Source organism: Medicago sativa, chromosome 3 (assembly GCF_051527215.1).
Source record: "Medicago sativa cultivar Bolivia chromosome 3, Bolivia_mono, whole genome shotgun sequence".
Lineage (NCBI taxonomy): Eukaryota > Viridiplantae > Streptophyta > Magnoliopsida > Fabales > Fabaceae > Medicago > Medicago sativa.
In genome coordinates, this window is record NC_140751.1 from 88941365 (window position 1) to 88964987 (window position 23623).

Here is a 23623-nt window from a genome sequence, read left to right on the forward strand (position 1 = left end):
ACATTGGCACGGATCTCTGAATTAATCTTTCACATGTGTATGTAAGAATTATTATAGTACACGTTACTCTATCTTCTTTTTTCTTTGGCTACTTTTTATTGGTGGCTTCGCCCGGGTTCAAACCGGAGATTGTCTTGGTATATACATTTACTTTGTCATAAAAAAAAAAAATCTTGGAGATTGTCTTATATTATGTGACTTCAAATTGAAAAATAATTCAAATTGAAAAATAATAGTGGAGTTGTGAGTTGAGGCTTCTATTTTCTATATGATCAATTGCTACACAGACACGCACATCTTCATAAGAATGCATCCAGAATCTCATCGTTATTCTTATCGAAGGTACAATTATCTGAACAAATAAAAATCTTTGACTCTGAAAAAAATTGTACATAATTAAAAAACAACAACAAAGTCTTACCTTAGTGAGTGGGATCGATTACATGCATGAATCAAACATACAATAACGTTCTATCAAAAATCATGTCTTTCTCTAAGACATTTATCTCTAGATTCTTCTTAATAGTTTTCTCTTATAATTTTTCTAGGTCTACCCCTACATACTCAAACCATCCAAGTCTAGTTTCTATAATCTTTTCTTCTATAGGAGCAACCTCAACTCTCTCTAATGTTGTCATTTCTAATTTTATCTCATCTAGTCTTACAACACATCCAACACAACATCCTCATTTCCGAGACGGATCTCTTTGGAGACCCATGGGAGCGATGACACCCCAAGAGTTTGGTATATTATAAAAACTACCCAATATATAAAATTTTCCCCAACATAAGTGGTACTTTCACACATGTTAATATCAATACTTGTGTGAAACTATTGAGGCTCGAAAACAGTATCTAACATGATAGAGAAACTAAATAACATTTTCTCAGGAACACTCATAGAGGAATCATAGACTGTATATGCACAAATGTTGAGCAAATGGGTTCCAATGAGGTAGTTATACATAGAAAAATTAAATCAAAAGAATTTGAATAGTGAAAGCAAGATGTCCGAAATCAATGGGATGGGAGTTAATTTCGTTGTCTAAGAAACAGAAAATAGACTGATTATGACTCTTGGTTCATTAGATGGTTAAGTAAGTAAAGGAAACAAATGATTATAGTTAATTGCATTAATCTTGATGGCTATTAATTTCATTTAACTTGACAGATTGTAAAACACGATTATAGTAATACTTTGTAAACAATGGACAAATGACTAAATAATTTTTTGTTTTTTCTTTCAATGCTTCCTTAGTAGTTAAGACAATGTTTATTAAAAAAAAATAAAAAAATTAAGAAGCTCATTACCCTCTGGTTGCCAAAATTTTCGGGTCATAGAGTAATTTCATATGTAAATTTTCGGTTGACATTCTAGTACATTAAATATTCCTTCGAATTTTAGCAAATAACATTTTGATGTGTATATTTATTAAAAAAAAACATTTTGATGTGTATATGAAATAAAAAATTAAATGCACATTTCAATATAAGGTTGTCACGTGTACTATCAAAATAAAATAGGGGAAATGTTTATAATAGAGATAATTAACTTTTTTTAGATAGGTTATGACTGAGAAGTAATGTTATTATTTTTTTTAAATAATATTATTATATGTTATCAATCACACTTATTGTGTTACCAAATGTATTAGAGTTATTGTTATTTATGTTAATAACTTATTGCCCATAAATGGAATTTTAGATACCTTAATTATTCATAATCGATTTTAATATTATTTTTTGAAATTATTTAAGAAATACAATTAGTTTTCTAAAAATTGACTTTGAAACACACCTAATATAAACATGTTTTTTTTTATCAATAAGAATCATTTTATGATAATTAAGTAAAAGAAACATAATTTGTCTTGTTTTTTTTTGACAAAAAAAACAAAAGTTATGTTTATGATGTTGAATCTTGCAAACATAAAAAGTTCATTCACACATTAAAATTAACCGAAAAAACGATGATCCAAAGAATATTTGATAACAAAATAAACCGTATTTCCATATCGGGACTAACGAATACATGAATAATACAATAAAATCTATAAAAACCCACAATTCAATAAAGAAATAAAAAAAACATATTATTCTTCAATAATTATATATATAACAAACAATATCATTTGTAGATTGAGTGCAAATGGGAATCAACATCACAAACATCGAAGAAAAAAAGTACTCCAATAAAATATAGAATTGGTCATTACAATCATTTTAAATAAAAAGAACACCAACAATATACCTATCAAATAAACATTCTCAATTTTTCTCTTGATACATAAACATTCATAAAATTATGTGATTAGATCTATGTGATAAGTTATTAGAACTTGAGTATCATAGGATGAACTTACATATTTGGACAACAAACATGATGATCTAAGCTTTTGTCAAAAAAAAAAAAAATACATGATGATATAAGCTATACAATGGATTGAAATGAAAAATTGATTCAATTTTTGAAATCTAGAGCAACATGCTCTCCTATAGAACCCTCAAAAATAGTATTAGCAATTAGATACAAATATAAAAAAATCAACCCCATAATCCACCGTCATCTAAATAAAAGACACACAATACATATTTTAGGGGAGAAAGATGAAAATGATGAAAAATGAATTGTCTTTATATATGGGAAAAAAAATAATGTATTAATTTACAAATAAGTCATGATCCATTTTGATTGGCTCATGAAAAATAATGAGTCATGCTCCTTTTTTGATTGGTTGATATAAAACAAATGTGTCATAATCTATTTTGATTGGATGATAAGAAAACATTAAATGAGATAGGGAAGGTGAAGATGCCAAGTGTACTATCAAAATAAAATAAGGGAAATGTTTATAATAAAGATTTCATCTTTTGAAGCAAAGGGAGGATCACGGATGCTAAGGATTGGACTACTCCATTAACTAGTTTTTAAATGACAATAAATCACCTTCCAGATCTATGACCACACTTTTCATCAAATTCCTAACTTGTCCTTGCAAAAGTGTAGTACTCCTAGTATTTGTTTTCTACGAAAAAAACGGTATAGCATCATTAGGGAGGTCGCACATCATTTAAGATTAAGGAAACTTTTAACTTCCAATTATGGACAATTATGGATCTTCTGAACCCAAATCACATGTGATGTTAGTAGAAGGTACAACTAATTATTTTATGTGTTAATCCTAACTCTTGAAGGAAAGAGTCCTGATACTCCCAGGTTCGATCAAAATGTAAGTACTGATTGAAAATTTTTCATTAGAAATCGAATTCAAATTCTTCTCAACAATTCGTTATTTGGTGGAGTTCAATAACCACTTGAATTAAATTGCTTGGTTAGAATGTACTTGGTTCTAAATATGTTGGCTATGTGTAGTGTTTTTTAATTGTGCGCTAAGGGAATTGGAAATTTGGAAATCGTAGAAAAAAAAAGAAATTTACGCTAAATTAAGGGTTAATTAAGTTTTTAGTCTCTATAAATATTTACAGTTTTGTTTTTAGTCCCTACAAAATAAAATCACACTTTTTAGTTCCTGGGACATTTTCCTTAAGCATTTTAGGAACCAAAATGTTGATGGAAATTTTTGACAGGGACTAAAAATGCTGATGGAAAATTTTTATAGAGACTAAAAATGCTGATGGAAAAATTTTATAAAGACTAAAAATGCTGATGGAAAATTTTATAGGGACTAAAAAGTGTGATTTTATTTTATAGGGACTAAAAACAAAATTCTGATTATTTACGGGGACCATTTACTTAATTAACCCTAAAATTAAAAGCGGCTATATAGTTTTGTTATGTGAATCAAACTTGCTTTTAGGCGTTGAAATTGTTGTGGCAATGTTTGGTGTCATCAAAGTTCTGATGTTTGCATGGCAGATATTGTTGTATTGTCTTGTAAAATGACAACAAATTCCTGAGAAAAATATTGAAAATGCAACTCATCTCGTTGATTTTTGATAATTGAAACCCAGACACTACAATGAGGAAGGAGGAGGCTAAGAAGAGGAAATGGGATGTTTGAGAACCCAACTTCCCTAATTTATTTTAAACAATAATCTCCTATTTTGACCAAGTCAAATTTGACTAGTACAAAAGTAAATATTCCAAAGCTTTCTAATTTAGTGTTTAGCCATGGATATGCAAAGCTTTGGTATGTATGTTACATGCTCAACAGAGAGAATGTGCAGCAAATGAAGGATTCTAGCTTGAATTTTGTCATGTACAATGTCACAATCCACCTCAAATTGTTTCGTGAGTGGAAAACATGATTGGAGGCAATGTGCATGACACATTTGTTATCACTATAAATGATTATAGGGTCTGGGTGTAGAATTTGAAATTGAAAGTCACTCAAGAGGAAAAATAGTAATTGTGCCTCACGCGTGGCTTTCGCCTCAACACGATACTGGGCTTCTGATTGCGATCTTGAGACAATTGCTCTTTCCTTATTTTCAAAGAAAAGAGCAAAAATTCATAGTAGACCTTTTAGTATCCTGACAAGCTCCTCAATCCGAGTCACAAATCCTTTCAATGATGTTGTTGAGAAGCTGTGAAAGAATAGTCCTTTTTCATGTCTATTAGTTTGTAATCCTTTCAACTTATCTCGGAGTCCTTAGAGCAGCTTGTATGTGTAAATTGTTGCGCCAAAATTGCATTTAAATCGCCAAACAGGACAGAAATCCAATATACTGTAGCCAAGGGAAGGGATTGAAGTAATAATTATCAAACTAATAGAGTTCCTCTATTATTTAGACAACCGAAGTTACGATTCAAATGGTTATGAGACGAAGCAGAAAATAGCAAAGTGAACACAGATATTTGAGATTAAATTTATGAAAATACTAATTATAAGACGTTTGGTTTCACCTACATCAATCATAAAAATAGTTCTCAGTTAATCTATAATTTATACTCCTATTCGTGTCCATCATCTACTTTATTGTTGTGAAGAACCACTATATAGTATTAGTCAGCGATAAATAATAGTTTTTCTCCTAATCAGTTAAGAAAAACATAAAAACCATCACACACGTAACTAAACACCAATTGAACGACAATTAACTATTGCTCGTTTTAAAATGTTCAAGATTTATTCAAGATTTACTCTGGAGAGTATTAATATTGTATTCTAGATTTATTCAAGATTTACTATGGAGAGTTAACATAGGTAGATTTCCGCGCCATGATTTCTCTTCCCTTGAGTGTATTAATATTGTACCAAGCCAGGAAGCTAGCTAGCTCACCGGCATGCTACTCTGTTTAAATTAATTAATACTGTCTTAACCATTTTTTTTTATTATTTTTAATCGTATTTTGATTGTTACATTTTCTTTGTTTAAATATTTTTAAACAAAGAAAGTGCAATACATGTGATTAATACTAGATATGAAAAATAAGAGTATGATCTCAGAATCATATGCCTAATACGAAATGCTAAATCTAGTAAAGAAATAGTTCACGAAACATCTGATAGGTATTTTGTAGTATTGTGTTTTATTCTTTTGAATATTTTAATTAGGTTTAACTGCAACTTTCACCCTCTTAGTTTATGAATTGTGCGATTTTAACCCCCATATTTTAAATGTGTGATTTTGGCCTTCTACTTTATCCCATTCAAATCTCGATCAGTCAAATTTCGACCAAATATATGCTCTATGATGATGATGTGTCATTTTAAACTGACGTGTCTTGTCTATATTGGACAAGTTAGTTTTAATAGTTATAGTTATTATTTATTTAAAAGTTAAAAAAAAAAAACAATTAAGTATCAAAGGAAAAAAAAATGGTCTTATTCTTCACAATTTGAGACACACAAACACAATGTACACAGTACACCTAAAATTAAACATAGTTCAGACACGCAATTTTAAAATCCAAATTTAGATTAGAAGGGGTGTTTTCCGATTATTTTGTGTGGGGCAGTGGCGGAGCCAGGAATTTCATAGAGCCGGGGCGAAAAATAAATGCAAAAACTTCGGCTTCCGGTTCTTCTACTTTGGCTTCCGGTTCCACAACATTTACATTCTCAATCCTTGTTCTATCTACCAAAAACTTCCTCATCTCTGAAATTTAATGATTCAAAGTGAATATTCATTTCACATAACAAGTTTAAAAAATAACAGTTAACAGTTCCTTAACAACTAGCTTTTCAATTTGTAAAAAAAAAAAATCAATTTAAAGACTAAATAACATTTTCTGCACAAATTACTAAATAACATTGATAAATCTTATATAACATGCAAAATTTAGCTTGAATCAGAACGCAGATGCAACAAACAGAAATCATAAATCAAAAAAAGTTACCATCAAACTTCACAAGCTAAAAATTGAAGAACATTGATTAAACAAACATACCAAAATTTCAAATTAAACTAACAAATACAACTTAAAGAACATGATAGAACACAAACACAAACCAATTTTTCAATTGCAGTCTGCAGACACACCAATTTTACAATTTTTCTAAAACCCTAAAACAAGGAAAGAAAGGAAGGAGAAGAAGAGATTACCTTTAGAGAATTAGAGTGAATGAGAGATTAGCAACAAGGAAAACTTAGCAACCGAGAGAGAGATGAGAGAACTGATATAGATAGCCCGCCGAGAGAGATGATTGATGAATGAGAGAAAGCTGCTGTAGCCTGTAGTGAGTACCGAAAGAGAAACTGCTGTAGCCTTTGTGGTGTTGTGAATTACTCACGCGTGTGAACTGTGATGTTGTATTTTGCCCAATTTTTTTTGGTGTTGTGAATTACTCACGCGTGTGAACTGTGATGTTGTATTTTGCCCAATTTTTTTTTTTGAAGTGTGTAAATGGGCCAAAAGCTTGGGCCTAATGTGGGTAAAGTACAGATGGAGCCGGGGCGACCGCCCGGGGTCGCTGGGCGGTAAAACCGCCCCTGGTGTGGGGTGTGTGTGTGTGTGGGTGTGTGGGGGGGGGGGGGGGGGGGGGGGGGTGGGTGGGTGGGGTGCATTAAGGCTGGGGAAAGAAATGAGCGAGAAAAATATATAACAACAAATGAAAATAGGCTAATTGTCTAATCGGGTCCAACCTAATAAATGTCAGCATCCTGCTCTTTACCCAAACAGTTTTACTCACTCCCAAAGTAAAATACAATATTACCCCTACGCATGTTAACATATGTTACGTAAGTTAACTTACGCTAGTTGCAATGTTTACGCAACTTAAGTCACGCTACGTGACTTAAGTTGCGCTACGTGATGTTATTAACTTGTGCTTCTTCCTCATTGTTCTCGTAGTTGCTCGTAAGTGTATATTTTAATATCTTTTTTCATTTTTCTCTAAGTTGAAGTATTTTGGATATATTGACCAAAAAAAAAAGTATTTTGGATATAAATTTTTTTTATTATAAAATGCAAAACATGTATTCGAGCTACTTTTAAATTCAAATTTTGATTTTTATATGATGTCAATTTAAAGATAAATTTATACTTTCAATGAATAAAAAATTAACGCATCATAAGAATAATTTATAATCCAATAATTTGTGTGTGTGTATTTCAAGCCAAATTTGAGTGTAAGAGTATGATATGGCAACCAAAATATCTCAACTATGTTTCCATTCTATGATCGTTGCATATCATATGCAGAACTCTTAAATATTATTAATAAATAAATAAAAAGTTAATTACAACTCTTGGGGGAACTTGACCAAAATCTAAGCAAAGACAACCATGAGTTCTCAACATCAAGCTCATTTCATTAAAAATCTTCTAAAAAAAAAAACTAATTGGAGTAAAACCAAAAAAAAAAAATAGTACCAAAGAGAACCCTCGATAACATACAATGAAAAGTGGCATGACTAACAAAACCTATATTCATGGAGGCGAAGCCTATTTCTATTAAAAACATCATAGGTGTCGACAGGAGAACTTTTCCACCAATGCATACCACTATCTCATTAAAGTAATTTTTTTTTTTTTGAGAGGATCATTAAAGTAATTTTATCAACACAATATTTTCTTTAACGATAGATATGAGAAATTAAAAATAAAAAGTTTTTAATCAATTCCATGTGATTCACCAATCTATTTCTTAACTATTAAGAAAAAAAGTTATGAGATTTAATGGAACAGTGGTCAATTAAGATTCAAGTTAACGATTTTGTTAGTTAAACCTGACTTTCTTTTTCTCTTCTAAGGATTCAAGTTAACGATAAATGTAGTTACTCACATACATTTAAGCGTTTAAGGCCCAACATATTGAGTAACTAAAAAAATGTCGTTATACAACCTCATATAAAAGTTTACAAAAAACATAGAGAGTACAAAATATAAAATACACTAGTAAAAACATTGAAAAAGTTTGAGGAGACCGTAACCCCTGTTGGCCCCCTTCTAACTACGTCTTTGACTGCAACCAGGTTGAGTTTGAATCTAGAAATAAGCCTTTTAGAAATAAAAAAATCGAATTCATTTAGGGCTAAGAAAAAAAATGAATTTGGTTAATGCACATATAACCTTTCAAACGTCAATTTAGAAAAGAGTTTATAATACCCCTTAATATTATTACCAAAGATACACTTCATTTGATAGGATTTTTAGGTCCTACCCTATAGTGGTTTCATAAAAGAAGAATTATTTTATGCATTCATATCCTCTTGTTTTCGATTCTCCCATAATTTTTACCATTGTGCACCTCATTACGAGCTTCACAATTATTAACATTGTGCACCTCATTATTAGATTTGTTATTATCTGCATTATTTTTCTCATTTTTACGAATATCATTATTATTATTATTATTATTATTATTATTATTATTATTATGAGTCAGGATCCGTTGACACCAGGTGTCAACGGATTTGTTGACACCAAATTTTATCCGTTGATTTTATATGATCCAAAGGCTAATATTTATTCACTTAAGACTATCATGTACCATATCCTATTGTGATTTTTATTTCCTAATTTGTTCCACCGGTTTCTCTCTCTAATTACTCGTGAATTCAATTCCATTAAATAATTTTGTTTTGAATGTGCAGCAATCATTTCTCAAAACAAATTTTCTTATTTTCCCTTTTGTTCCACTGCAAATGCCAACATTTCTATTCGTTTTTCATAACAAGGATCTAAGACTAACAACTCGTTTTTTTTATTTAAAATATGCACCTTTTTTTTTCTTCTTCTTAATATTATGCTATTGAAGATGGCCTCTTGTTTTTCTTAATTATATTCACAAATTAAAAAAGATAGAACGAAAACACAATTTAAAAAGTAATATGACACAGATCATGCCAATTGCAACTTCAAACATTGAGGACGGAAAATGGCAACGAAGTAACCCTTGAATTTGAGAAGAGAGAAAAACCAGTAGAACAAATTAGGAAATGAAAATCACAATAGGATATGGTACATGATAGTCTTAAGTGAATAAATATTAGCCTTTGGATCATATAAAATCAACGGATAAAATTTGGTGTCAACGAATCCGTTGACACCTGGTGTCAACGGATCCTGACTCTATTATTATTATTATTATTATTATTATTATTATTATTATTATTATTATTATTATTATTATTATTATTATTATTATTATTATTATTATTATCTTGATTATTTTTATCAACCATGTCAGCCCATGTTTTTGAGTAAATAGACAATTACCCCCCTGAAATTGTAAGTTTCGTCAATTACCCCCTGAAATTAACAAAACGTTAATTACCTCTTGAAATTGCACAACATTAATCAATTTACCCCCTCCGTCAAGTTTTTCTGTTAGTCAACATGATGTTTTGCAAATACCCCCCTGAAGTTTTGCACTTATGTGCAAAATGTCCCCCGAACTTGAAAATTTATATTTTTTTTCTTATCCTTAACTCAAAAGATATTAAAGACAAACAATTAACAGTTAACTTTAATACTTTACATTGCTCTTTCATTCTTAAAGGGATCTGTTATTTTATTTTGTTTCTGTTATGTCATTTGATTGTTCAATTCTCCATAACTTATGACTTACTTAAATAGAGACACGCCAATTCATAACAAAGTAAGCTAAAGACACGCATTCCTCATGAATAATTAATTCTAGCAGTTTCTTAAGATAAGTTTGAATAAAATTATTCTATCTTAAAAATTGAACTAAACATGCATTTTGCTAAAGTAATATGAAGTTATTAATTTTACATTATTTTTAGATGATATATTATTATTGTAACCTTAAATATTAAAGATAACCGTTAATTGTTTGTCTTTAATATCTTTTGAGTCAAGGATAAGAAAAAAAAACATATAAATTTTTAAGTTTAGGGAGCATTTTGCACATAAGTGCAAAACTTCAGGGGGTATTTGCAAAATGTCATGTTGACTAATAGAAAAATTTGACGGAGGGTGTAAATTGATTAACGTTGTGCAATTTCAAGGAGGTAATTCAGGGACGGATCTAGAAATTCCAATAAGTGGGGTCGAGGTCATCTATCATAAATGTTTATATATATATATATGGGGTTTGCTAGGATACACCCACTAGTTTTTATTAAGGTGTGTTTTAGCAAAGATATAACTAAAAAGTTCTTAAATACACCTTAAGGTAAATGTTGCTAAAACACACATTCAAAAAAATAAGTGGGTGTATGTTAGCAAGTCTTATAGGCATTTGCTAGAATACACCCACTTATTTTTTAAAAGGTATGTTCTAGCAAATTATAACTAAAAAGTAGTTAAATGCACCTTAAGGTGTAGTTTGCTAAAACACTCCACATAAAAACTAGTGGGTGTGTTCTACCAAATTCCTTTAATAATATTTGTGAGATAGTTTGTCTTTCATGGATTGAATGAGTTTATGTGGGGGCAACATATAATTTGAAGAGAGGTCAAACTGTAAAATTATTAGGTTGCTAGTTAAAAAAATATTGAAGAAGTGGGGTCAGCTGCCCCTAATTACTTCCAAGTGCATCCGTGCCTGAGGTAATTGATGTTTTGTTAATTTCAGGGTGGTAATTAACGAAACTTACAATTTCAGGGGGGGTAATTGCCTATTTACTCTCATGTTTTTATTAGAATAGTAATGTCCACCTACACGACTTCAGGTACCTTTTCATTAAAATCGTAAATCTAAAAAATGTTTTCAATTTCATTTTCCTCGTATTCTATCTCATCGTAACCAAACCAGTGGCATCAGCAAATTCAGACCCTTGATCATTTTGGGAAGCATTATAATCAACCAGTTCATTCATTGTAAGAGCGGTTCCACGGTCTTCATTATTATCAGTACAATCTTCTAAGTATGACATTAAATTTTCATTGAAGGGGTTTATTCTATTTTACTTAACAACCATAAAATCATTCTTAGGTGATACTTTGAGACTTCTCTTAGCGCACAATATGATCAACATCAACACGCTTTGATTGAATCTGTTTGCATGAAACAATAATATGATTAATTCTTCTATAGTGATTGCAATATTATTCTAGAAGATTTTCATAAGTAACACCAACAAAAAAGAAAAATTTCCTCCTCTCAGCTAAAATACAATTGTGAAGATTAAAATTTAAATCCAAATCGACTGATATGTGAGAAAATGACAAAAAGAACTTTTAAACGTCAATTTATTAGATGTCTCATCTAAACAAATCAGAGCTCCTATTATAATAATAATAATAATAACTATAATATTCTTATGATAAAACATTCATTATAATCCAAACTTGTACAAATTTTTGTTGTTATGCCCTAGAGTTAAAATAAAGACACCACCTGAAAAGTTTAAAAAACCCAAAGTTTAGGTTCCAAGCTGAAACCAGTCACACCCTCCTTAAATCTTATAAGGATGAAAAATAAGATTCATACATAAAAGTCATTACCTAATGAGATGGCACCTCGTATATTCAAAAAAATTCAAAAGACTTTTTCTATGAAGGTTGTGTTTGTTTACACTTCCTAACCATCTAGGTACTCATCTTCACGTGTCGTGATGGCAACCTCTTTTCCTTTTAGGAATTAACGAGGTAATTAAATAATTGGAATATCAAAAACATTGTTAACAAACTAAACAGAAGTCTTCTCCCGGTTTATTTTTTATAGATCAATTTGCACCGCAGAGGAAGGTTGTTGAATTCTATGCCATTCTAATCATACACAAACATGAAAAATTCTCGGTCGTTGTAATGTGGTTCTTGTTCGATGCATGATGAATCTTTAACAATACAGAAGATAACCAAAACAAATGCAACCCTTAACAATTAGCTGGAGTTGATTGAAGGAAAACACAACTCTTACTCTAAGAAACAACATATGACCATTTATCATAATAGATCTATCACAAAATGGACATGAAGTTATCTTGGGAAGCAATTAGAGAGAATAGGCACGCCCTAATATATCGCATCAAAATATAATTACATTGGATGATGATGTTTAGAATAACTTATATGCATAAGATATTTTTTAATGAGTATTGTAAATATAGTGCTTAAAAATATTTTGGTTCCTTTGGAAATTTTAGAAGAAGCAATGAGGCAGATTGAAGCTTGTGAGAAACCGAGTTGTTATTTCCTTCGTGAGTTCGGTCACCTTCGAACTGCAAACCTCCTTTGTGACTATATTTGCAGGAATGAAGACAACTTACTCGGTGGTTCCTGCATAAATAAGAAATGCATTTGCTCATGTTGAACGTCTCCATTATGAGATATATTATATCTATAAATATATCATAATTTTGTTTATGTAAAGCTAGTTTAGTGTTCATGATACAAATCATGCACTGATTTATCTTCCCTTGAGTGTATTAATATTGTAACAAGCCAGGAAGCTAGCTAGCTCACTGGCATGCTACTCTGTTTAAATTAATTAATATATGTCTTAACCATTTTTTTTTAGTATTTTTAATCGTATTTTGATTGTTACATTTTCTTTGTTTAAATATTTTTAAACAAAGAAAGTGCAATACATGTGATTAATACTAGATAGAGAAATGATATTTTGACAACCACTTTTTGACAACTTTTGGACAACTTTCTCTCTCATACTCACATGATGTTGTTATCCTCTCTCTTTCTTTTTCTCTCTCCATTGTTTTTGACCAATAAGAAGTGAGAAAAACAAGGTTGTCAACAAAGTTGTCATCAAATGGATGTCAAAATATCATTACTCTACTAGATATGAAAAATAAAAGTATGATCTCAGAATCATATGCCTAATACGTAATGCTAAATCTAGTAAAGAAATAGTTCACGAAACATATGATAGGTATTTTGTATTGTGTTTTATTCTTTTGAATATTTTAATTAGGTTTAACTGCAGCTTTCACCCTCATAGTTTATGAATTGTGCGATTTTAACCCCCATATTTAAAATGTGTGATTTTGGCCTCCTACTTTACCCCATTCAAATTTCGACCAAATATATGCTCTATGATGTTGATGTGGCATTTTAAATTGACGTGTCTTGTCTATATTGGACAAGTTGGTTTTAATAGTTATAGTTATTTATTTAAAAGTTAAAAAAAGAAACTTAAGCATCAAAGCAAAAAATTGTCACATTCTTCGCAATTTGAGACACACAAACACAACGTACACCTAAAATTAAACAAAGTTCAGACACACAATTTTAAAATCCAAAATTAGAAGGGGTGTTTTCGGATTATTGGGGGGTGCAGAGACGTAAGGGTGGGGAAAGAAATGAGCGAGAAAAATATATGCCAACAAACGAAAATAGGCTAATTGTCTAATCGGTCCAACCTAATAAATGTCAGGGTGGTATTTTTGACACCCTTAACTGATTATCTTACACTCCTTCCCCCTTACATTTTAACAAGGACAAACAAAATATACCCATACACAATTTATTAGTTTTCGTAAAACTCAAATTTTAATTTTATTAAAATGCTATAAAACTCAAATTCATTGATTTTTGAACCCAATTTTGCTTATATACACTACTTCTTCAACTTCGTAAAATTGGAGAATGTATGGATTAATTACTTCGAGAGAATTCACAAAATTAAATGGAAATAAAAATGAAAGATGTTAAAAATTAAAAATATATTATTAAAATTTTGTAACCGAAGTCTCTTTGAACGTAACTTAGTTGGTAGAGAAATTACATTTCATATGCATGAGTTGAGATTCGAATTCTGAATTTCTCACTTATTTTCCCTATTTTTTTTTTTTGGTACATCCCGCTTACTCCTTTTAATGAGTGAAATTCTAACTACTATATTACTTGAAAAAAAATTGTAACTATGTAAGAGTGTTGTGAAATATCAAAATATTATCCTAAAAGTCAAAGTTAACAAAATGAATTGAACCTAACAAGAACACTACTTTCTTGTTGTGGTTCACCATTCCTAGTGAGTGGTAATTTTCTAGAGAAAGAAATATATTTTAAAAGAAATAATATTTGTATAATAATTTTGAGATAACTTTTCAACAACTCTTTTTGATGCTCTTTTTTTTTGTTTTGACAAGTCTTTTTTATGCTTTTAATTTGTTCTTATTCTCTCTTTTCATTTTATTCTCTATATTGTTCTTGACCAATTAAAAGAGAGATCGAGGAAAAATATTGTCTAAAGGTCATGTTAACTTGTGCCCGGGCGCATGTTAAGGAACCCAAAATAAGCAACTTTTCATTGGAAAACATGATAATATAACTTTTAAGAAGTTGACTGCACGACTTTTAATACGTATATTTCTATAATATGTTCTTTAATATGTGTCATTGAGGGTGCAAGTTAACATTTGCCTTTATCACAAAAAAGTTGTACTAATATTCTTATTCTTACTCACATTTTAATAACCCCCGCATTTGGTCATTTAAAACGCACACCCCCACCCTATGTGTTTTATAATTATAGGGTTGTGTTAACCAGTGCCCCCGGGGCATTAGTTAAGAAAGTTAAAAATAATTTTTTTTTATTAAACACAGCAACTTTTTGATTTTTCTAAAGTGAAACATTCCACTTTTCATAATTTTCCAATGCAAAGTTTCCATATTAATATCCTTAACTAGTGCCCCGGAGCACTAGTTAACATTTTCCATAATTATAATACCATCCATATGCCCGCACTTAGGGTGTGTTTGGTTTAGAAGAGAAGTTGTGAAGAGAGAAATAGGTAAGAGAGAGAATGAAAAGAGAGAAAAATATGAGAAATAGAGTAGATTTGATGTATTGTTTGGCAGAAAAGAGATATAAAAGAAATAGAGAAGAAAGAAGTGTTGATTATTTTTAGAAGTACCAAAATACCCCTAAATAATAAACCTTCAATCAAAATTAATTTATTAAATAACTTAATCCAATTTTTAATTTAAATTGTTGATGACAATGATGATGATTTTTTTTTACAGATGATGAAGATTATTATTAAAAATTACTTATTTCATTCATTTGTAACATCATCCAAATAAATTATAACTCATTTTTTTATTCTTACTGGAAATCATCCGTTTAATAAAAACAAAAAGGAAAAGAGTGAAGGAATAAATAAATGAATTTAAAAAATAGCTTAATTATCAACATTCCTGAGGCTTCTCCTCCATACACAGCATTTAGAGCCTTATTACTTCCAGCTCATGGTATGGAGGCAATAGCTCGGTTATGGTAGCTGCAAAGCCTTAATTATCTACATCATCCGGGCTTCTCCTCCATATATGCAGCTTAATTTCATGTGTGAGAGAGTTTTTCTATTTTGCTTCAGCTTGTCTCCTATAACTTCCCTTTGTTTTATCCTTCATATTGGATAATCATTGTTGCAATTTCAGAAAAAATAAATCATAAATGAAATATGAATACAGGGGTAAAAATGGAACACCAAAACTAAGACACCTCTCTCTCCCGTTTCTTCGCTGTGCAGAGGAGAAAACAAAAAGCAGTGGGTCCCACAAATTTTTAGTCTCTCTTCTCTCTTTCTCTGCATTCCAAACAAGAGAAAGTTACCATCTCTTCTCTATTTCTCTCTTCTCTATCTCTCTCTTTCTTATCTCTCTTCAACCAAACAGAGTGTTAAGGAATTTATTTATTTTTTAATGAGCAATGCTATATCTCTAGAAAAATAACATCAAGAATTCTTCAAGAATAAAGAATAATCAATCACAATGCACTATTTGCCACAATTCAAGGAGGTGTGGCTGAAAAATAGGAAGTGAACAAATTAATCATCAAATTAAAATTTGCCAACTTCTTGAAGCTATTTTTCTTGAGAAGTAGCATTTTCCTTTTTTAATTAACAATAATGCTAAATACAGCGAAACCTTTTATCCCGAGGTATCACGAATGACGTGTCACTGCTTTATCCATACTACTAGTGTTTTTCTCTCTCATCAAAGCTTCTCTGTCCCGTATTGATAGAGCCAAACCGCAAGCGCACGGCCTATCGAAGTAATAGTAGTAAGTAGAGTATCGTTCCGCTAGGGAGTTGGTCAATTTAATTAACTTTTAATGAATGATTAGAGAAGAGAAAGCTGATTAGAAAGGGTTTGATTGCTGAAGGTAAAAACAATAATAATAAAGGGGCCTTAGGATCATTGGTTCATCTTAATAACTAATCCTTCACTAGACAAAACCTAAACTTCTAATTTCATGGTTTACACACTAATTTCTAAAGACCGGTTTCCCTTAGCCCCTCACCTTTCCGATGAAAGTCCGGTGAGAGTTTACTTCTAGCAACCAAGCCTATTTCACTGACATGATTACTAGAAGATGCATAGAGGATTGAAACTACTCTTTGTCTCAATAGTTGCAAAGACTATTTCACTGTTTTGCAACTATTGTCTAGATTCACTTGTTCCAACATCAAAGCTCCGCTCTCGCTTTATGAATTGATGTTTGGGATGATGGATTAACGATTATCAAACCCTCCGCTTTCGCTTCCACAGTTTGATAATTGTTAATCCACGTTAAGACGGTGAATCTAGATTAGAAATTAGGGTTTAGACATGTTTTGTTTAGGATTGAGTCATTAGACTCCCCAATAATCCTAAGACTAAGAAGTCTACTCACTCATGTTCATCGTAGACATGGAGGAAGAAGAGAGAAATACGGTAAAATAAATTGCAAAGAAAGTAAAAGAGAAATAAAAGACTTTTATTAAAATTGCAATTGAAATAAACAAAGTAAAGGATGATTGTTTATGGTGGAGAGCTACTCTATTTATAGCTTTACATTCGACTTAGAAACTAAGCAACTAAAAGGATAAAACGGTAAAGCTGCAACAGGGTAACTTGGCCTTGAAGAAAAAGCAGCAAAAGTGGTTCTGGGGACGGGCACGGCCGTGCCACATGTTGGCACGGGCCGTGCCAAGCTTCTGGTAAGGGGAAATGTATTTTTGCCCCGTATCTTCGTATTCTTGCGCTGTATTTTGCTCCAGTCCTCTTTCTTTTGCTCCAAGGCACCTTCCACCATATATTTATTCCTAAAATAAAATAAAAGACAATTTGAAGTAAAATATTCTAAACTAAAATAAAATGCAATAAAATAAAATCAAATCTAAAATAAAACTAAACTAAATAAGGCAATAAATAATACTATCTATGACTCATCAAACTCCCCCACACTTGAATCTTTGCTTGTCCTCAAGCAAAAGGCAGCAAACATAGTAGCAACAAAAGATTTGATTATGGCAATATTAAGAACAAATGTCTCTAGAGAAAGGTTTTGCTTCAAGTACACTAATTACAACTTCAAACACTTCTCATGAACCTATTCTACCCAACATCAAGTCTCAAGTGAGTGTGTGTGTGCAGTCCAACCCTTTTCTTGCTCCTGTATAAGACAGATATTATGAGGAATAGGTTCTATCCTTAATGCTAAAGTAACCGAGAAAAGTCCTTTCTTCATTTCATATAAGAGTGATGGGAATTTGAGTTAAAAATTAAATTAGATATAACAATTAAGCACAAGGGGCTGCAGATGCTTAGGGGCTATCTATCCTCATAGGAAGTCTTCTCGGATGTAATTGTCCTTTCCCCCTAGATTCAAAATCACCCTAAGCAGTGCTGCAAAATTATTTATTTGTTTCATCTCCGCGTAGGAAGTCTTTTTGGATGTAATTGTCCTTTCCCCCTAGCATTGATGAATTTGTTTCACTTTAAGTTCAAATTAAGGAGTCACCACCACAATTAGGAAGTCAGGATGTAATTGTCCTTTCCCCCATATGTTGGTGCCATTCTCCCGCCCCATTTAACATTAACAAATTAATAAGAATATAACAATTAAGAACAATTTGATTAATTTTCCCACACAGACTTATACTACTTTTACTCTTAAGACTTTAGAGGGTCTAAGTTAACACTAAAGATAGAACGTGTTCCTTAAAATACCTATTCATACATTTACTCAAGGATTGCAACCGGGTGCTTTTCTCATTGGAGAATTTTCACAATAAAACATGATATGGGTATAGCAAGAACATAAGAAACACAAGAAACTATTTTCATGTACAAGAAGCAACCTTTAGAGAAAAGACAAAACAAAAATTTTCATGCCATATTTATATTAAAAACAAGCTACTTAGTCATGCCTCTTGCTATAAAAACAAAACAAAAGAATAAAGTTCAAGGGAGTTTGGACACTACGACTCTAGACACTTTATTAGGCCCCCCCCACACTTAGGGGAAGCATTGTCCTCAATGATTCAAAAGAAAAAGAAATTAAAAGAAGAAGAAGAAGAAGTAAGAAGAAGATGGAGTAGAAGAGGTAGAAGAAGGAGACGAGTAGAATAATGAGAGATATAGGGAGAAGAAGAAGGGAAGAGAGGAAGAGGAAAGCTCACATTTGTTTATTGAGGTCCGTAAGGAGGACCTTGAAGTTGGAGGTGTTGCATCATCCGACGGAGCATCTCATTATTTTCATCATTGACACGGTTGCCCCTTTGAACTTCTTTGCGAAGGCCGGAGATCTCAACACCTTGCCTTTGTTGCTCGGTGCTCATCCTCTCGATTTCATTGTGAATCCATGTCCATCTTTGATTTTCATTAAGCTCATCGGCTTCATGGCCATGGTGCCCCTCTTGGTGCAAGTTAGCACCTTCTCCTTCATCATGGTGCAAGCTAGCACCCTCTCCTTCATCATCTTGTTGTTCTAGAACCTGCACATCATCAACATACAACCAATTTTCTTCCACCTCGGTGGTAGTCCGAGATGGGTTAGGCAATAAAAACATGATTGGCACATTAAGCTTAAGTTGGTAATGGAGTGGTGGACGATGTTTAATGAAATTCATAGCAATGAGGGCTTCCCGGTTAAGCTTATTGTTTCCCTCAATTGGTTTGATCCCCTCATCCTCACTCACACCGAAACACCTAGCTATGTATGTAATGATGCCACCCACCACTATGTCTCCCCTACCGGCGGGTCTAGTTGCTACAAAGTCTAGGTAGTCAATCAAATAAAAGCCAGTGTTGACGGGGTGGTTATAGAGCATTGCCCATAACATGAACAACTCATCGGTTCTAGTGTTTCCTAGCTCGGTTCTACCCCAAATAGTGCAAGCCATGACCCTCTGAAGGTACCTAAGTACGGGGTTGTGAATGTTGCTAGCTTTGTTGGCTCTAGGGACATAGTTATCAAGACCGGTGATACGGTTCCAAAAGGCAGCTGGGTCATAGTTATCCGGTTTTAGACTATCATCCCAATGATCATGAATATACCCCTCATTGACAAAACCTAAGGCTTCGCAAAAGTGCTGAAGAGACATATTATAATCAATGTTCATTAACCGGAAAACAACTCTATGGTTAGGGTTATCAAAATTCAACTTATCTTTAGTGAAAACAAGTGAGCTTAAAAATTCATAAGTAAAATTCTCATAACCCCTCATAGGTGTTAGCATATCAGTCCAACCTAGCCTAGCTATCAACCTAAAAACATCATCTCTAAGCCCTAGCACTTGCAAATCATAGGAATCAGGATATCTAGAGGGATGTAAGGTTTTAGAAGTAAGAATTTTATACCTGTCCCTTTGTTTGTTGTCTTTGAACTGAATTCCATGATTCTTGACTTGTGTTTGCTTCTTTGGGGGAGGACCGGAAGAACTTGCTGGTTCCTTTCCACTTCTTCTTCTTGAAGCCATTTGACCTTGGTTATGGTTGGTATGAAAGTTTGGGGTTTGGGAAGATTTTTGGTGGAAAGGATTGGTTTAGGGTTGGGGTGGATGTTTAAGTAAGGTTTATGGGTTTAGTTATGGAGATTGGTTGAGGTTTTGTGGTGATTGGGTTAGGTTGTGAAGGATTAGGGTTTTGGTGAATTATGGGTTTGGGTGGATGAAAGTTGTTTTTGATTGGTGATTTTTGTTTTGGATGAAGTTTGTGATTGATTGGTGAAAGAATGGAGTAGATTGATGAAGAATTGAGTGAGATATGGAGGTTTGAAGGTTTGAAGGTTATGGAGGTTTAGAGAGAAGTTTGAAGTTAGAGAGAGGTTTGTGGTTTGAGAATGAATGGAGAAGAAGAAGAAAAATTTGGTTTAAAAAGGCCAGAACACGGGCACGGCCGTGCCAACCTTGGCACGGGCCGTGCCAACTTTCTGTGGCTCCCAACCTTCTTTTCTTCAAATATACTGGCACGGCCGTGCCAGATCCAGCACGGGCCGTGCCAACACTCTGGTCAGAGGGACTTCAAAAAATTTTTCATTTTCTTGATTTTTCTCGAATCATACTTGGACAATTACCTACAAAACAAATTAAAACAACGAAAAACAAAACAAAAACAATTAAATGCGTGGGTTGCCTCCCACGAAGCGCTCTTTTAATGTCATTAGCTTGACGGTTAGAAAGAGTCCTTAGAATGGATCAAAGATATCATGTTGTGTAGATGGCGCTATAAAACGTTCTTTCACAACATGATCGTTAAGCATGCAACAAGAGTAAAGAGCGGGACCTTTCATAACGTTTTCCAACTCAAATCCTACCATCTTATCACTCACTTGAAAGACGATCCTACCAAGTTTAACATCAATGAGGGCTCCTGCAGTTGCGAGGAACGGTCTACCTAGGATTATAGGGACGTCATCGTCCTCTTCAATGTCAACGACTACAAAATCAGTGGGGATGTATATCCCCTCTATCTTAACAGGTATGTCCTCGACAAATCCTACAAGTTTCATGGTAGAACGATCAGCTATTTTTAATTCCATCTCGGTAGGTTTCAACTCTCCTATCCCTATCCTTTTAAGCAGAGACAAAGGCAGCAAACTAACACTAGCTCCTAAGTCACATAAGGCTTTGTTTATGGATTCATTCCCAATTTCACATGGTATGGCAAAGCTACCTGGATCTCTAAGCTTAGGGGGTGCTTCTTGGATGATTGCACTAGTTTCCTTAGCCAAGGCTATTGTCTCATTATGCTCTATAGCCCTTTTCTTTGAAAAAATTTCCTTTAAAAACTTGGCATAAAGAGGCATCCTAGACAAAGCTTCAGCAAAGGGAAGTTTAATGCAAATCTTCCTAAGTATGTTAACAAATTTTTCAAATTTACCCTCTAGTTTAAGCTTTTCGGGATTTAAGGGGGATGGAGTTTTGTTTTCTTCAAGTGGTTTAGCTTCTTCTATCACAACTTTATCACCTAAGGGCTTGACATTTTCTTTCCCAATGTTTTTAACCTTAGCAAAAGTTTCACCTAACTTACTACCCCTAAAAGATATGACATTAACTTGGGCTTTGGGGTTGGCTTCGGTTTGACCAGGAAAGACTCCCGGTGTTTGGGAAGATGTAGCCACTTGTTGGGCTATTTGGGCGATTTGTGTTTCAAGCATTTTAGAGTGAGTAGCAATAGAATCAACCTTGGTATTGAGCTTGGAAAGAGAATCATTCAGAAATCCAGTTTGGTTTTTAAGTTCTTGGAGTTGTTTGTTTTGGTTGGCAATAGAATTTTCCAACAAAATTTCCAAATTGGATTTTTGAGTGAATCTTTGGTTGTTTGCATAACCGGGTGGTGCTACTTGTCCATAGGGATTTTGGTTTTTATAAAAATTTTGATTTTGTCGCATCCCTTGGTTGTATTGAGCATAATTCATTTGCTCAACACCATTAGTAGCACTACCTAGTTGGCAATCAACACCAGCATGACCAGCTATACCACATATTTCACAAGAAGGAGTAGATGCAGAATTGATAGCACTAACATTGAATTTTTCAAGTTTTTCAGTTAGTGTATCAATTTTAGAGGCAAGGTGATCATAGTTAGAGACTTCGTGTATACCTGCCTCCTTTTTGGAGGATGAAGAACTAGAGATGGCTCTCTCGTCGGTCCATTTGTAATGATTTTGAGCCATGTCTTCAATTAGGGCATACGCCTCCGTGTAGTTTTTGTTCATAAGTGCTCCACCTGCAGCTGCATCAACAGACATCTTAGTGGTATAAGACAAGCCATTATAAAAAGTGTGGATTATAAGCCACTTCTCTAGGCCATGGTGGGGACAAAGTCTTAGCATTTCTTTGAAACGCTCCCACGCCTCATAGAGAGATTCCCCATCTTTTTGATTGAACCGTGTGATTTGGTCTCTAAGTTTAGCGGTTTTAGATGGTGGAAAGAAACGGGCAAGGAATGCTTGCCTCATCTGATCCCATGAAGTAATGGAACCGACCTCGAGGGAATGGAACCAAGCGCTAGCTCTATCCCTTAAGGAAAAGGGAAAGAGATGAAGTCTTACGGCCTCTTGGTTCTCCTTCATGGTTCCACTAATTCGTAGGAAAACAGAGATGTGAAGATTGGGATCCTCTGTGGGGGATCCCGAGAATTGGTTTTGCTGCACCAAGTTAAGTAGGGCAGGCTTGATTTCAAAGTTGTCATCCTCAACCGTTGGGTACACAATAACAGCTTGTGGCTCAGCCGTAGACGGCGTTGCATACTCTTTGAGAGTGCGATTGGCCATGGCGGTGTTATTTTGTGCTGCTCTCCTCCTTCTATGTAAGAACCTTTCGATCTCGGGTATGAATACCGCTTGATTTCTAGTTCTTCGCATACAAGGTTGAGAACCCAAGAAGTTAACGATAACAGAAAAATAAAAAGTTTAAAAAAAATAAAAAGAAAAGAAAAGAGAACGAAGAAGAGAGAATTCTAATCACTAAGAAAAAGCTAATCAAATTAGTTAACTCCCCGGCAACGGCGCCAAAAACTTGATAGAGCCAAACCGCAAGCGCACGGCCTATCGAAGTAATAGTAGTAAGTAGAGTATCGTTCCGCTAGGGAGTTGGTCAATTTAATTAACTTTTAATGAATGATTAGAGAAGAGAAAGCTGATTAGAAAGGGTTTGATTGCTGAAGGTAAAAACAATAATAATAAAGGGGCCTTAGGATCATTGGTTCATCTTAATAACTAATCCTTCACTAGACAAAACCTAAACTTCTAATTTCATGGTTTACACACTAATTTCTAAAGACCGGTTTCCCTTAGCCCCTCACCTTTCCGATGAAAGTCCGGTGAGAGTTTACTTCTAGCAACCAAGCCTATTTCACTGACATGATTACTAGAAGATGCATAGAGGATTGAAACTACTCTTTGTCTCAATAGTTGCAAAGACTATTTCACTGTTTTGCAACTATTGTCTAGATTCACTTGTTCCAACATCAAAGCTCCGCTCTCGCTTTATGAATTGATGTTTGGGATGATGGATTAACGATTATCAAACCCTCCGCTTTCGCTTCCACAGTTTGATAATTGTTAATCCACGT

At 33.1% G+C, this 23623-nt stretch overlaps 2 long non-coding RNA genes and 1 other non-coding gene across 3 annotated transcripts; 2 read left to right on the plus strand and 1 right to left on the minus strand.

Annotated features, from left to right (window-relative positions):
• Positions 1–5771: 5771 nt before the first annotated feature.
• LOC146941617 (uncharacterized) lies at positions 5772–6714 on the minus strand. Its single transcript, XR_015032449.1, has 2 exons — positions 6511–6714; positions 5772–6063 (listed from the first exon to the last, which is right to left on the minus strand). It is a non-coding gene; the product is annotated as an uncharacterized LOC146941617 (long non-coding RNA).
• Positions 6715–7225: 511 nt separating this feature from the next.
• LOC146941618 (uncharacterized) lies at positions 7226–12841 on the plus strand. Its single transcript, XR_015032450.1, has 2 exons — positions 7226–7264; positions 12466–12841. It is a non-coding gene; the product is annotated as an uncharacterized LOC146941618 (long non-coding RNA).
• Positions 12842–22353: 9512 nt separating this feature from the next.
• Positions 22354–22460, plus strand: LOC146941619 (small nucleolar RNA R71). Its single transcript, XR_015033611.1, has one exon. It is a non-coding gene; the product is annotated as a small nucleolar RNA R71 (small nucleolar RNA).
• Positions 22461–23623: the final 1163 nt, after the last annotated feature.